Below are 15031 nucleotides of genomic sequence, written 5' to 3' on the forward strand. Positions count from 1 at the left end.
CTGTAGAGATGTCTGGATGGAGGTCAAGGCTAGGTGAGAGAGAGTTTTGAAGAGTCATTCATGGAGCTGGAAAAGAAAAGAAGGTGAAAGAGACTAACCCTGAGTAAGCAACAACCACGGGACTGTTCATATATGTGTTACTCCATTTACTCACTCCTGTTAATTGATAATAACACCGATATTTTTTGAATGATTATGTGCCAAGCATTAGGCTTAAGTTTTTATACACATATCCATATGGAACCCTGTCAACCACACTCATTCATTCAACAAATATTTATTGGGCATTTTCTGTGGAAGTCAGGGACTGCTACCATCTCCATCGAACAGTTGAGAAAACTAGAACTTGGAGAAGTTAATTCTCCAGGTTTACTTAATTAGTTACAGAGGTAGGACTCAAACCCACATAGTTTGAATCTATACTTGTAATTTCTATACATTATACACTAGAATATATTATAATTCTGTCATAGCTTAGTGCCCCAAAACATGAGCTGTTGTATTTTATTAGGATCATGGTTCTCCTTATTTTACAGACAATGCAACTGAGGCCCAGATCAGTGACAAAACTTGTGCAAAGTCACCCACCAGAAACTGGCTGAGATGGCATTTGAACCCAAGTGTCTTGGACCCTACAGTCTGCAATTTTTGCAGCACAGTGTTGCCTCCTTCAGGCTCATCCCCCGCTAATTCAGAAATCTTCCCCTTTTTCCATTCATTCACGGTGCACATCTCCAAATGCAGTCATAGCCTCTAAGATACAGTTGTAAATACAGCGGCTAATAATGGTCAAGGGGTCCTGAGTCTTTCCCAACATTGTCACAAGACAACTGCACCCTTGTGTCTTGCAGCCCCTGTCTTTCTTCACGCCCTGCCTTCCAGACTGGCATCTGGCTCCCAGTGGAAGTGCTGGGTGTGTGTGGAGGCCACACTGTTTTTACTGCCCCCAGTGAGACAGGCTGAGATGACTGGTCCCTCAGACCAGGCAGGACCTCGTGTCCAGCATGTACCAACTTAGCTCTTCCTCTCTCCCCAAACTACCCCCACCCCACGTCTTTCCCAACAAGGTTGCTGTGGTGGAGCTGCGCTGCAAAGGAGGGGTAGAAACAAGGTCACAACTGCCAGCCTGACTCCACGGTCAGCCAAGCCAAGCAGGGCAGTGGACACTCCGGGGTTCTGCATTCCCTCTGGATTATTCATGAGTGCATACCATCCCCTCTGACAGTCACAGGTAAATCCCAGATTGAATTTTTCTCTTCCCCTGAAAAGGACCCTATCAATATCCCTGGGGTCAGGAAGATTCACCATCTAGCCTTTTTTACCTGGGCTGAGGGTACTTGGAGGCCACTTGGAATTTGCTAGGCTGGATTAGGTCCCCCCCCCCCCACATCTTATTGCTATACAACCCTCCCTGCACCCAGCCCTTGGCCCTCGAATCTTTTGTGCACACTTATGCTACACTGATCTTCCTTAAATACCTTTGCATACATCACTCCACATCTAATGCCTTGTGGCTCTGCATCGCCTACAGGTTTACCTCAGTACACTGGTCTATCCCAGTTAGTATCAGGTATGCCTCTAGTAACTTATGCCTTAAAATACTGAGTAGTCATATTGGAAAATAATCAGATTATTAAAGCTAGTTAGAACAGATATAGGTTCATGCTCTCTCATGCTCTTGAAATTGCATTTTGATATGTTCCCTATCACACATTTTTTAAAATTTATTTTATTGAAGTGTAGTTGATTTACAATGTTGTGTTACTTTCTGGTGTACAGCAAAGTGATTCAGTTATACATATATATATTCTTTTTCATATTCTTTTCCATTATGGTTCATTACAGGATATTGAATAGACTTCCCTGTGCTATACAGTAGGACCTTGTTGTTTATCCATTCTATATATAATAATTTGCAACTGCTAATCCCAAACTCCCAATCCATTCCTTCCTCATTTTCCCCTCCTCCTTGGTGACCACAAGTCTTGTTCTCTATGTCTGCCTATCGCACATTTTAATATGTCATCATATCATAAAGCCACCATGTGATTCTTTAAAAAAGAACTAAGGTTCAGTTTCTTCAACTGCAAAATGAAGGTAAAAAGGGCACACAACTCATGGATTTATTCATTGAAAAAAATATTGATTGAGTTTCTACTATGTTCCAGGCACTTCTGCTTACATCCTCATGCATGATTTTGTCAGAACAGAACAAACATCTCTGGGCTGACAGTGAAGATGAAGTGAGGTCATGAGAACTAACACTCATTGAGGGCCCAGAACAGAGCCTGGTAAGTGGTAAAACTCAGCGCCTGTTCTACAAGCTTAATCCTTAAAATAATCTGGTGAAGTAGGTGCTATAGTAGCCCTACTTTGTGGATACACCTAAATGATGAATAACGGTTTAAACAACTTGCCCAAGTTCAACACTTAGCAAATGGCAGAGCCAGGATTTGAATCCAGGCAACCACTGTTCTTTGTTACATCTGAGTTTGGACTTAAAACACTTAGCACAACACCTAGCACATAATAAGCATTTAGTCAAAGCTATTATTCTCAGTCTCATTTTCATTATTATATTTCAAACTCTGGGAAGTGCTTATAAGTCATTTATTCTGTTGCTTATATTCTTTTGCATAATTGCACCCATTATAAATTATGGTAAGGCATGCGAGTGCCCTGTGGTACTATTTGCTTTCTTTCATGCAGTATACTGTTTGATTTCCATCAAACTCTGAATACACCATGAAAACATATTGCATTCATGAGTGTCTTCTGTCACATTTGTTGTGTTAAGGGAGGAAAAAAAAACTTCTGCTCCAAACAAAATCTCAGAAAGGAACCTGCCTTTCAGAGTCACAATAAGGAAGCAGGATTAAATGGAAAAGGCATGGGCTTTGGCACTGGGTAAATTGTTGTCCAAATTTCCAATTCTGCCACTTGTTAGCTGTGTGTGTTTGGGTAAGTGGCTTATCTTCTCTGAGCCTTCCTTCCCCTGTTCTGAAAAATGAGAGGGTTGCCTCAGGTTATCACTCTGGTCCTTTTTAGCCTTCAAGTGTGTGATTTGAGGTGTAAGTACAGAGTGTCATAAAGCTTTTCCTTAATCCAATTTTCTTAGGACAAGTTGTTAAAGAACGACTATTAGGCCAGAGTCAAAGAACGTTCAGTGACAACAGCCCTAAATTCCATTACTAATAGAAAATCAGTAATGAACACTGAACTGTCTTCAGGTGCCCTAAAAATAATTGGTCATGGATTTTCTTTCAAAATGCAAGGGTTTTGAATTTCACACTTTGGGTATTCATGTTGGAAGTTATTTGCAGATGGAAGGAGTATACCATGGTGATCATTCCTTTCCAGGGAACTTACCCAAAATCCAGCAAATTGGGGCAAGCATTTTAGAATAAAAAGAAGCAAAAGATTGTTTATCTGAAAGTTGTGTTGAGGTTCAAATTTATGATGGAGCTTTGAGACTTTACTTTCTTCCTCTGAGTCATGGATAAATAAATGCATCTTTTCAAATAGAAAGACATAGATAAATTTTCAAATAAAAAGACATACTTTTGAGGGGAAAAGAGACCTTAGGGATTATCTGGCCACAATCTTTTCATTTTAACGATGATGAAATTCAGCTTCAGTAAACCTCATCCATAAAATAATGCTAATAATAGCACTTGCTGTGAGGATTAAATAAGGTAATGTTTATAAACCACTTAGCACAGTACATGATATGAAATTAGTGCCCAGTGATAGCACCTACTTATTATAATTTTTGCTTAATATTATACACTTGCCTAAAGCCACACTGGTAGTCTAGGCATAGTTAATTGAGAACTAGGGCTCCTCAAATCCAGCAGTGCTCTTTGTAAAACATCATTCATTCAACACATATTTATTGAGTATCTGCTAAGTTCCATGCACTTTTATAAATACTGGACCTACAGCTGTGAGAAAAACAGACCAAAAAAAAAATAACATTAATGGCTTCATGGATCTTAAATTTTAATGGGGAAAATATAATAAACAACATAAATAAGTAAATATATCTAGGATGTAAGAAGGGAAGATATAAAGCAGAGAAAAGGTAAGCATTTGGGGGAAGGAGGTGAGAGCACAGTTTAAAATAGGATGGTCAAGACAGGCAGGAGATGAAAGAGGAAGCCATTTGGATCCCTGGGGGGAAGCATTGCAGGCAAGGAGACAGGAGCCCACATGCCCTGAGACAGGAGCCGGGTGCTCATATGAGGACCATTAAGGGGGCCAGTGTGGCTGGAACAAGGTGGTGGGGAGATGAGCACAATAAATGTGCAGTACTCTGCAGAGCATCATCAGGACTTTGACTTTTATTCCTAGAGATCTGGGAAGCCATGGAAAGGTGTGAGCAGAAAAGTTACTGGAGGAGACAAACTGGAAGAAACTGCTCCTGACCCAGAACACAAGGGTTCCTGGGGTTAACAAACCATATATATATATATATATATATATATATAAAATACAAGATAGATACTATATGTGTCTTGCACTGCCTGAAATATTTATTATTTGGCCTTCTTCAGGATAAGTTATCTTAGGGAACTAGATCACACCAGAGGAGAGTGAGAGAGAGAGAGAGATAGAGAGAGAGAGAGAGAGAAAAGGAAGGAAGGAAAGAAGGAAGGAAGGAAGGAAGGAAAGAAGGGGAAGAAAAGGAAGGAGGCAGGGAAGGAGGGATCCATATTGGCTATCTAGTGCTGTGTAACAAATTACCTCAAAACCTAAGGAATGAAAAAACACACATTTATTATCTCACCATTCCTGTGGGTCAGGAATCCAGGCATAGCTTAGCTGAGTGTCTGTTATGGACTGAATGTTTTATTACATTCAGTATATTATGGACTGAATGTTCCCCAACTTCGTATGTTGAAACCCTACCCCACAATATGGTGGTATTAGGAAGTGGGGCCCTTAAGAGGTAATTCAAAACAGATGAAATTAGAATTAGAGGAGTGGAATAAAGTGCCCTTGTGAAAGTCACAGGAGAGCTTTCCACAGCCTGCTCTTCACCATGAAAGGACACAACGAGAAGATAGAGGTCTGGAACTTCGAAGAGGGCTCTCACAAGACCCCGACCATGCTGGCACCCTGATCTCAGACTTCTAGTCTCCAGAACTGTGAGAATTAAATGTCTGTTGTTTATAAATCACTCAGTACTCTGTTATAGCAGCCTGAGTGGACTAAGACAGCATCCCTGGCTCCGGGTCTCACAAGGCTACCATCGGTGTGTCAGCCAGGGCTGCGGCCGTCTCCAGGCTGCACGGGTAGAGGACCACTTCCAAGCTCATGCATGCCCCTGTTGGCAGGCCTTGGATCCTCTCCAGCTGTGGGTCACAGACACCAGTTCCTTGCCACAGGGGCCTCTTCACAGGGCAGCTCACAACTTCGCAGCCGGCTTGTATTTCCTTGGAGCCAGAAAAAGAATGTGAGAGGGCACTCAAGACAGAAGCCGCAGTCTTTTGGAACCAAATCCTGGCAGTAACATCCATTGCTTCTGCCATATACTATTCATCAGAAGCAAGTCAGTAAGTCCAGGCCACAGTCAAGGGAGAGCGTTATCCTGGGCATGCATACCAAGGGGTGGCAATTGTCGGGCCATCTCAGAGGCTGGCCACACAAGTTCAGGAAATAGAACCAGCTTTCACCAAAAGGGGAAATGACAGGTAAACATAGTAGGAACTTCAAGATCATCCTCTCCTGATTTCTCAGAATATCAGTTTGGAGAGAGAGCCCGGGACCAACATCCAGCAGTAGCAGCCAGGCTTCATTTCAGTGACCACAGAGCCCACTGATGAGGGAATTCCTGAGCACACAGCCAGTTCCATATCCCAGGCAGGCAGGCAGCTGAGTCTGACGAGGTAACTGTAGTAGGCAGAGTAATGGGTCCCAAAGATATCCGCATCCTCATGTCCAGAACCTGAGAACATGTTACCTGACATGGCAAAAGAGACTTTGTACGTGAGATTAAACTCAGGGTCTTGATAAGGGGAAATTATCTTGAATTACCCAGGTGGGCCCAAGGTAACCACAGGGGTCCTTGTGATGAAAGAGGAAGGCTGGAGAGACAGAGGAGGAAACATGATGACAGAAGCAGAGGTTGGAGTGATGTGACTGCTGCCTTTGAAGATGAAAAGGAGCCATGAGCCAAGGAATGTGTGCAATCTCTGGAAGCTGGAAAAGGCAAGGAAATGGATTTTCACCTAAAGCCTCCAGAAGGACCATAGCCCTGTTGCTACCTTGATTTTAGCCCAGGGAGACCCATTTTGGACTTCTGATCTTCAGAAAATAAATGTTCTTGTCTTAAGCCACTAAGTTTGTGGTAAGTTGTTAAGCAGCCATAGGAAGCTAACATCATAACTTAGTTCTTTTCTTTGTTAATTCTTCTTGATTTTTATCTTCAGTTTTTCTGATGATAAAGAGCCACTATCTTCTTTCATATCTTTAAAATTATTTTAATTTATTTTTTATTACACAAGTAATACCCAAATACACATAAAAATAAACACATATATACAAAATGAAAACAACATATACAGATGAAGTTCCTCATGATCACTGTCTCCAACCTGCCCTTTCCCCAAGTAACCATTGTTGACAAGTTGGTATATCTCCTTCCAGACCATTTTCTACGCCCTTTCAATCACAGATAAAATACATAGCCATTCAATAATTAGCTCTTTCAGCAAATATTTATTATGTCATTACTACATGCTAAGCACTACTCTAGGTACTAGAGACATAGCCCAAATCCCTGCCTTCCTAGAACTTACATACATAAAATATAGCCACTAGACAGGGCAGACCCAGCAGTGGGAATCAAGGTGACATGATTTGCCAGGTCTACACTGTTCATTACAATAGCCACGAGGTGCACGTAGCTATTGAGCACTTGCCATGTGGCCAGTCCTAACTGAAGTGTGCTGTAAGTGTAAATATTGGATTTTAGTACAAAGTACAGGATGTGAAATATATCACTAATAATTTTTTATATTGATTCCATGTTGCAATGGTAATATTTTTGGCTAGCTAAGTAATAAACTTTACATATATCATTAAAATTAATCTCACATGTTTCTTTTTACTTTTTACCAGTGTGACTGCTAGAGCATTTAAACTTACATATATGGCTCATATCATGTTTCTATTGGACAGCGTGTGATGTATGTCTGGAAAAGATTGCACGGGCTGCTGGCGAATGGATTGTGGTAAGCAAGAGTAAATGGGTGGGAAGACCAGCTGGAAGGGTCCTGCAGCAGCCCATTCAGTGCTTGGTGAAGAAAAAGGTTGGAGGGAGCCTAAGAGAAGTCTATTCAATAACCCCTTGCCCTCCAATCTTTCTTGAATGAATTGGAGACAGAAAAGAAGCATACATGAAAAATTGCAAAACAGTGCTAAACTGCATATGATCTTTTGTTCTGTTTTGAATGTCAGAGCTTTATGAAAGACAATAGACTCAAAGTTTCTTCTCTCTCCCAATCCTATCAGAATTTCAGCGGAATAAGGGGAGGAAAGGGTGTAGTCACCTTACCTAGAACTTAATACATTCCAGTGATCGTTAGTTAGTTCCCAGAAATTAGAGGCCTTAGTCCCATTCTTCACCTTGACTGGGCCCATCCAAAGTAAATTCCTTAACAGGACTAGATGCTCCATCAAATTTAGTCTCCCCTGCTCTTCCAACAGTGTCCCCTCTAAGCATCCCAGTGTTCATACCCTGATCCACAAGTGTCCAGGGCTTCTCACTATAGCAGAATCTCAGCCACCTTCTACCCCCAAACCCAGGCAATCTCCAGGTTTTCAGGGGACATATGCAACACCTCCATTCACAAATCTTCACCACTCACTTGGACAATTCCATAAAGTAGGGCCTATGGACTGGGATCTCTGTGCCTCTTAAAAACAATATAGGGCTTCCCTGGTGGCACAGTGGTTGAGAGTCCACCTGCCGATGCAGGGGACACGGGTTCGTGCCCCGGTCCGGGAAGATCCCACATGCCGCGGAGCAGCTGGGCCCGTGAGCCATGGCCGCTGAGCCTGCGCGTCCGGAACCTATGCTCTGCAACGGGAGAGGCCACAACAGTGAGAGGTCCGCGTACCACCAAAACAAAACAAAACAAAACAAAAACAATATAAATTTATCATTCTTTGAAATCCACAGAGAACATTTGCCAACAAAATTTTTTGCAACAACTCTGTGAAACAGGCAGAGAAAGAAAAAAAGAAAGAAGGCACTTAAGAAATGACTTTTTCTTAAGTCTTAGTCACTTGCCAGTGCATTTCAGATCTGATTTGCTAGCAGATTACTGACATAATCATTTTAATATTCACATATGGATCTGTCCATGGTGTCCTGTTAAAGCATCATGACTTCCTAGCATTGGGACACCTGGGCAAGTATGTGAACCACTGGCACAAACACACTTAGCCTCCTGGCGTTGGATATGCTGATCACACCCCCCAACCCCCTAGTAACACTGTGGGGCTGTGGAGTTTTGCTACCACCATTAACCATTAATGTGACTTTGAATAAGTTCTCTGGCCATTCTCCTAGGTTTCTATATTTTAAAAAAATAAAGAGACTTTAAACCACAACCTTCTGCTGTAGAGACTATATGTACAGTTAAGGAAGGGCATCATTTAAGAAAGGATGAGGGATGTGAAACTGCTGTTTCCTTCATATTCTCAGTTCCTCTGGCCTTTCATGATGTGAGCATCTTACCTTGCTGAGTGTTATTCTAACCAAGATCTATATTTTCCATACATTGTTGTCTTCTTTATCAAGAACTACTACAGATAACCAAATACATTATACAATTATACAGACATATACATATGTATATATGCAGGGTTGTTTACATATATAGACAAACAGACATATATACTCAGGGTTGTATACAGCAAACAATGTGCCCTATTCTACATCAATTATTTAAGGGCTCTTTCAAGGCCACTTTGACCACATGCAATTTTGCCTTAGGTGTTAACTTTAGAACCTAGCTTGACATAAAATGTAATTTTGCTAAACTTCTGTCCAATATTCCTCAGGCCTAGATACAGAAGAGGACACTGCTGGAGAGATGCCTGTTTTACAACAAAATCTTCAAGCCCCCTCTGATGCCAGTGCCCTCTGGCCTCATGGGTTGATCAGACCTTAACTTGGTGCCTTTCAGTTGGGCCTGGGAAGCTTCCTTCCATTTTAGTATCTTCTAAGACCTCTGAAGTCTGGGGTAAGTAATAAAAATCATCCAGAACAGGGCCAAAAAGAGCCAAAACAATGAATGTTCTTTTGATACACTTGGAAAATGAACTGATCTCCTATCTCTAGAGGAACAACACATGATGTTTTCCATCTGGCAAGGCTATGGAAGAATAATGTAGAAACAAGAGTCTATTCACTGGAGCCATTGTGGCGCAGTCCTAGAGCTGGGAGTGGCAAGTTTGCATCACTCCACCCACTTACAAACACTCAAATGTGGAGTTCTGTTTACTGGCAAAAGTATTTTCAAACTCTCTCCCCCTCACCCCCCCACCCCCAAGTCATTTTTGTCTAATAAATGACTAAATGTCATTATGTTATCTAAAAGTTGGAAAGGGGGTCAGAGGTCCATGGCCTTCAGCTATACAGCCTCTGATGAAGAGCTAGCTGCTTGGTCCTTGTTGAGATGCTTTGGGCTCCATGTAACATTATACCCTGACTCAGACCTAAATGCTTCGGAAAATTGTCTCCTATGGCCAGACACTCAAAGGAGAAAGAGGGCGGGTCTCAAGCATGGTATCGCAGCAGTTCAATGATGTCATCGTAGACCCATCTTCCTTCCATTTTTCTGCTCGGCAGCAGCTTCTTTTTAAGACCAATTCCCTTGTCAGAAAATGGCTGTAGCAGTTACAGATGCCACAGCCAGGGTCCAGAGGCAGCAAAGGGACTATTTCTTCTTGCTCACCTTCTTAAAGGGGGAATTTTTCCCAGGCCCCTCTTAACCCCAAGCAGAGCTTCCTTCTCATCTCATTGACAAGAACTAAGTACATGCCCACTCCAAAATCAGTCACTGCCAAGGGGAGTGGGACACCCATGATTGGCTTGATTCAGGCATATTGTTGTCTGGAGAGGATGACTCTCTGGAGGGAACAGAAAGACTGTTCTATTAGTAAGAAAGAAGAGAAGAAATTAATTTGTTTAGACAACAACAGTGTCTTTTATATTCATCCAGTTGTGAAACACAGATAGTGGGAGAGCCGAGTACATATTATTGGATTGGCCAAAAAGTTCTTTTGAGTTTTTCCATGAGATGTAACAGAAAAACCTGAACGAACTTTTTGGCCAACCAAATACTTCATTATATACAGTAGATATAAATAGTTTATGTAGCTTTACATGGTGTTATGAACTGAATATTTGTGTACAACCCACCAAATCCATATGTTGAAACCCTAACCCCCAATGTGTTGCTATTAGGAGGTGGGGCCTTTGAGAGGTGATTATGTCATGAGGGTGGAATCTTCATGAATGGGATTAATACCCTCATGAAAAAGACCCCAGAGAACTCTGTCACCCCTTCCACCACATAAGAACACAGTTAGAAGACAGCCATGTGTGAACCAGAAAGCCGGAGCCTTGGTATTGGGCTTCCCTGACTTCAGAACTGTGAGAAATAAATGTTTATTGTTTAAGTCACCCAGTCTATGGTATTTTTGTTATAGCAGCACAAATGGACTAAAACATGTAGAACAATCAAAACCTTTTATTTGACTTTTCATTTTATTTCTCTCACTCTTGGATCTGAAATTATAGCCTCTCATCATCATTATTATTTTCATCTAAAATTACTGAGCACTTAGTATGTGCCAGGAACTGTGCAAACCATTTTCCGTGAATTCTGTCATTTAATTTTTCACAACAGTCTTATGAAGTAGGTACTGTTTATCTTCATTTTACAGTAAACTAAGTCTAGGAAAGTTTAGGTAACTTGCCCATTTTGCACAATTAGTGGAGGGGCCAGGACTTGAGTCAGATTATTAAAATTCCAGATGAATAACCATTCATGTAAGAGATGAGTCTCCATGCTCGGTGCTGGGAATAGTGAAAGCAAACATAGTTCTTGCCTTTATGGCATCTGCCATCTAATGAAAAAGAAAAATAGAAACAAATAGATTATACAAATTCTACAAAATTTTAGTGGGTGTTATAAAGGAAAAGGAATGAAAGAGGGCCCTTATTTATACTGTGATGATAAACAGCCTTCTGGAAGGCGGACTTTATGCTGAATATAGTGAAGGAGCCATGTGAAGGAGCCATGTGAAGGGTGGAAGAAAAAATTCTAGGAAAAAGCCCTGAGGTGGAAAAAGTTTGACACTTTCAACACATGAACAAAATTGGTGTGACTGGAGCAAAATGAGAAAGGAGAGAATTGCCTAAGTTCTAGAGAGGTAGGCAGGGGTCAGGTCATTTGGGCCTCATAGGTCCCTTAAGAATACTGAATTTTGCTCTAGGTGCATTCTGAAACTATCGAGGAGTTCTAAGCAGAAAACGAATGTGATTCGATTTGACCTTAAAACTTGATCACTGAAACTACTGTTTGGAGAATGGCTGACTTGGAGAGAGAACAGACATAAAGAGATCATTTGGGAGGCCATTGCAGCCACCAGGAAAGCAGTGATGGTAGGTGGCCACAGAGCTGGAGATAAGAGGATGGAAATTCAAGAGATATTCTATAAGTAGAAGTGACCGGAGTTGGATGGGATTGAATACAATGATGAGGGGGAGGCAGAAACTGAAGATAATTCCCGGTTTCTGGTTCTCACAACTGCTGCTAAAGAGTGAAGCCACTGAGGGAGGCAGCTGCATCGCACAGGGAGATCAGCTCAGTGCTTTGGGACCACCTAGAGGGGTGGGATAGGGAGGGTGGGAGGGAGACGCAAGAGCGAAAGGATATGGGGATATATGTATATATATAGCTGATTCACTTTGTTATACAGCAGAAACTAACACAACACTGTAAAGCAATTATACTCCAATAAAGATGTGAAGAAAAAAAAAACAGGGAAACCACTGACCAGGGTCAAATGTAAGAATATAAAGGTTCAGCTTGAGACATATTAAATTTGAGATGTGGGGCCTCCCTGGTGGCGCAGTGGTTAAGAGTCCGCCTGCCGATGCAGGGGATACGGGTTCATGCCCCGGTCTGGGAGGATCCCATATGCCGCGGAGCGGCTGGGCCTGTGAGCCATGGCCGCTGGGCCTGCGCATCCGGAGCCTGTGCTCCGCAACGGGAGAGGCCACAACAGTGAGAGGCCCACATACCGCAAAAAGAAAAAAAAAAAAAAAATTTTGAGATGTAAGATGTCTAGTAGGCTATTTCACATATGATCCAGAGCTGAGAAGTTTCCTGGAGATGTATATTTGGATATAGTTGGCATATTGATGACATATTGATGGTATTTAAAACCATGAGAAGGAAAATATTGAATATATGGGAAAACAGAGAATCCAGAATACAAAATACAGAGGAGGTTAAAATGAAGCCATCGGGAAGGTAGAAAGAAAGCTGGAAGAGGGAGACATTAGCCAAGTCAAATACAGGAGAGCTTCAGGAACAAGAGAGTAGCCAGTTATGCTGCTTGCTGCTGAGGATCAAGTATGATGGAGCCTGAATTTATATACTGAAAGAACCCATCCATTGGCCATTACTTTGAACTTAAATGACCCACACCAAGGCACATAATTATGAAGTTCCATTATATCCCAGACCAAAAAGAAGATTCTAAAATCTTCAGAAGTAGTAAGAGAGGGACAATAAGAACAAGCTACATACAAAGAGTTGGATTCAGAATAGCATGAAACACCTCTAGAGTAGCATTAAAAGCTAAAATACAAATGGATAATGCCTTCAAAATTCCAAGGGAAAATGATTTCCAACACAGACTTATATTCAGAGTCAAGTAAAAGAAAAAGAAAAATCTGTGTAAACATGAAAGATTTTTTAAAGTTTCTCTCTCATACGTCTTTTTCCAGGAAACTACTGAAGGATGCTATCCCACAAGATGAGAGCATAATCAAAGAAAGAAATCCCAAGAAATGGGATAAGAAGAAAGAGAGAGGTGAGGGAGATTCACAGAGTGGTGATAAAGGGAAGTTCCAAGATGACCGCTCTGCAGCAAGCTTAGAAGGTAACCAACCCCAACCAGTGTGAGGACCAGGACTAAGAGCTCCAGAAGTGATGTTGGCATCTGGGGGCAGAATGCAACTGATAAACTATGTGGTGTGACTTACCATGTTGAATGAAGTTTTAGAGAGAAAAAAAAATTTAGACTTGAATGAATAATAGGTATGCAGAAAATAACAAATGAAAAAACAAAATTGAAAACAAAACAATTGTTTGTGCCAGTGTTAAAGTGTAATTTTCAAATAAAAAAGACAAAATCATGACTATAATATAAAAATAAAATGAGCATGTCAAAGATTTTTATTTAGGGGCTTCCCTCATGGCGCAATGGTTGAGAGTCCACCTGCCGATGCAGGGGACACGGGTTCGTGTCCCAGTCCAGGAAGATCCCACATGCCACGGAGCAGCTAGGCTCGTGAGCCATGGCCACTGAGCCTGCGCATCTGGAGCCTGTGCTCCGCAGAGGGAGAGGCCACAACAGTGAGAGGCCCGCATACCGCAAAAAAAAAAAAAAAAAAAAAAGATTTTTATTTAACTCATCACTTTAGGAGGGAACCAGTAAAACAGTACAGCTAGTACAAAGGGTGAATTCAAAGATCAGAATCATATATAAGAAACAAGGAATTCTGAAATGAATTTACAAAGAGAAACAAAAATGATATATAATCATTTTTATAATAAATGATTATAAAATAGGGCAAGATTGATAGGGCAGTAATCAATTTCATTCATAATAGTTTTCTAATGCTATGTAACAAATCATCACAAATTTCACAGCTTAAGAAAACACACATTTACCATCTCACACAGCTCTGTAGGTGAGAAGTCTGGTGGGCTCAGCTGAGTTCTCTGTTTAGAGTCTTAAAAAGCCAAGATCAAGTTGTCCACTGGGTTGGGCTCTTATCTGGAGGCTCTAAGGAAGAATCTGCTTCCAGGCTCATTTAGATTACTGGCTGGATTCAGTTCCATGTGGACAGAACTGAAGACGCCATTTCCTTGGTGGCTGTCAACTGGGATTGCTGTCGACAACTAGAAACACTTCTCTGGTTCTTGCACTTGGCCCCCTTCCTCTTCAAAGCCAGCAACTGGACGTCAAATCCTTCTGGTGCTTTGAATCTCTCTGACTCCCCGTTCTGCCACCAGCTGGAGAAAACCCTCTACTTTAAAGGGCCTGTGAAATTAGGACTCATGTGATTAGTTTAGTTCCACTCGAATAATCTCCCCTTTGCCATATAACATAACATAATCACAGGAACGATATCTCATTCACATGTTCTGCCCACACTCGAGGGGAGGAGATTATCCTAGGACCTGGGTCACTGGAAGGTTATCTTAGAATCTGCCGGCCACAGCATCCCACTATACACAATTATTTGCATTTCTATGGATAACAATGACATGGGGGCAAAATCTACAAACAATGAATGCTGGAGAGGGTGTGGAGTAAAGGGAACCCTCCTGCACTGTTGGTGGGAATGTAAATTGATACGGCCATTATGGAGAACAGTATGGGGGTTCCTTAAAAAACTAAAACTAGAACTACCATATGACCCAGCAATCCCACCACTGGACATATACCCTGAGAAAACCATAATTCAAGAAGACTCATGTGAGAGACTTCTGGGTAAGATGGTGGAAGAGTAAGACGCGGAGATCACCTTCCTCCTCACAGATACACCAGAAATTCATCTACACGTGGAACAACTCCTACAGAACACCTACTGAACGTTGACAGAAGACCTCAGACCTCCCAAAAGGCAAGAAACTCCCCACGTACCTGGGTAGGGCAAAAGAAAAAAGAATAAACAGAGACAAAAGGATAGGGATGGGACCTGCACCAG

The 15031-nt window shown here is 41.7% G+C and overlaps 1 long non-coding RNA gene across 1 annotated transcript; it reads left to right on the top strand.

Moving 5' to 3' along the window:
- Positions 1-1111: 1111 nt before the first annotated feature.
- On the top strand, positions 1112-13352 carry LOC132494010 (uncharacterized). Its single transcript, XR_009533035.1, has 5 exons — positions 1112-1231; positions 2169-2291; positions 7126-7238; positions 9076-9257; positions 13040-13352. It is a non-coding gene; the product is annotated as an uncharacterized LOC132494010 (long non-coding RNA).
- The last annotated feature ends 1679 nt before the right edge of the window (positions 13353-15031 follow it).

Source organism: Mesoplodon densirostris, chromosome 7 (genome assembly GCF_025265405.1).
Source record: "Mesoplodon densirostris isolate mMesDen1 chromosome 7, mMesDen1 primary haplotype, whole genome shotgun sequence".
Classification (NCBI taxonomy): Eukaryota; Metazoa; Chordata; class Mammalia; order Artiodactyla; family Ziphiidae; genus Mesoplodon; species Mesoplodon densirostris.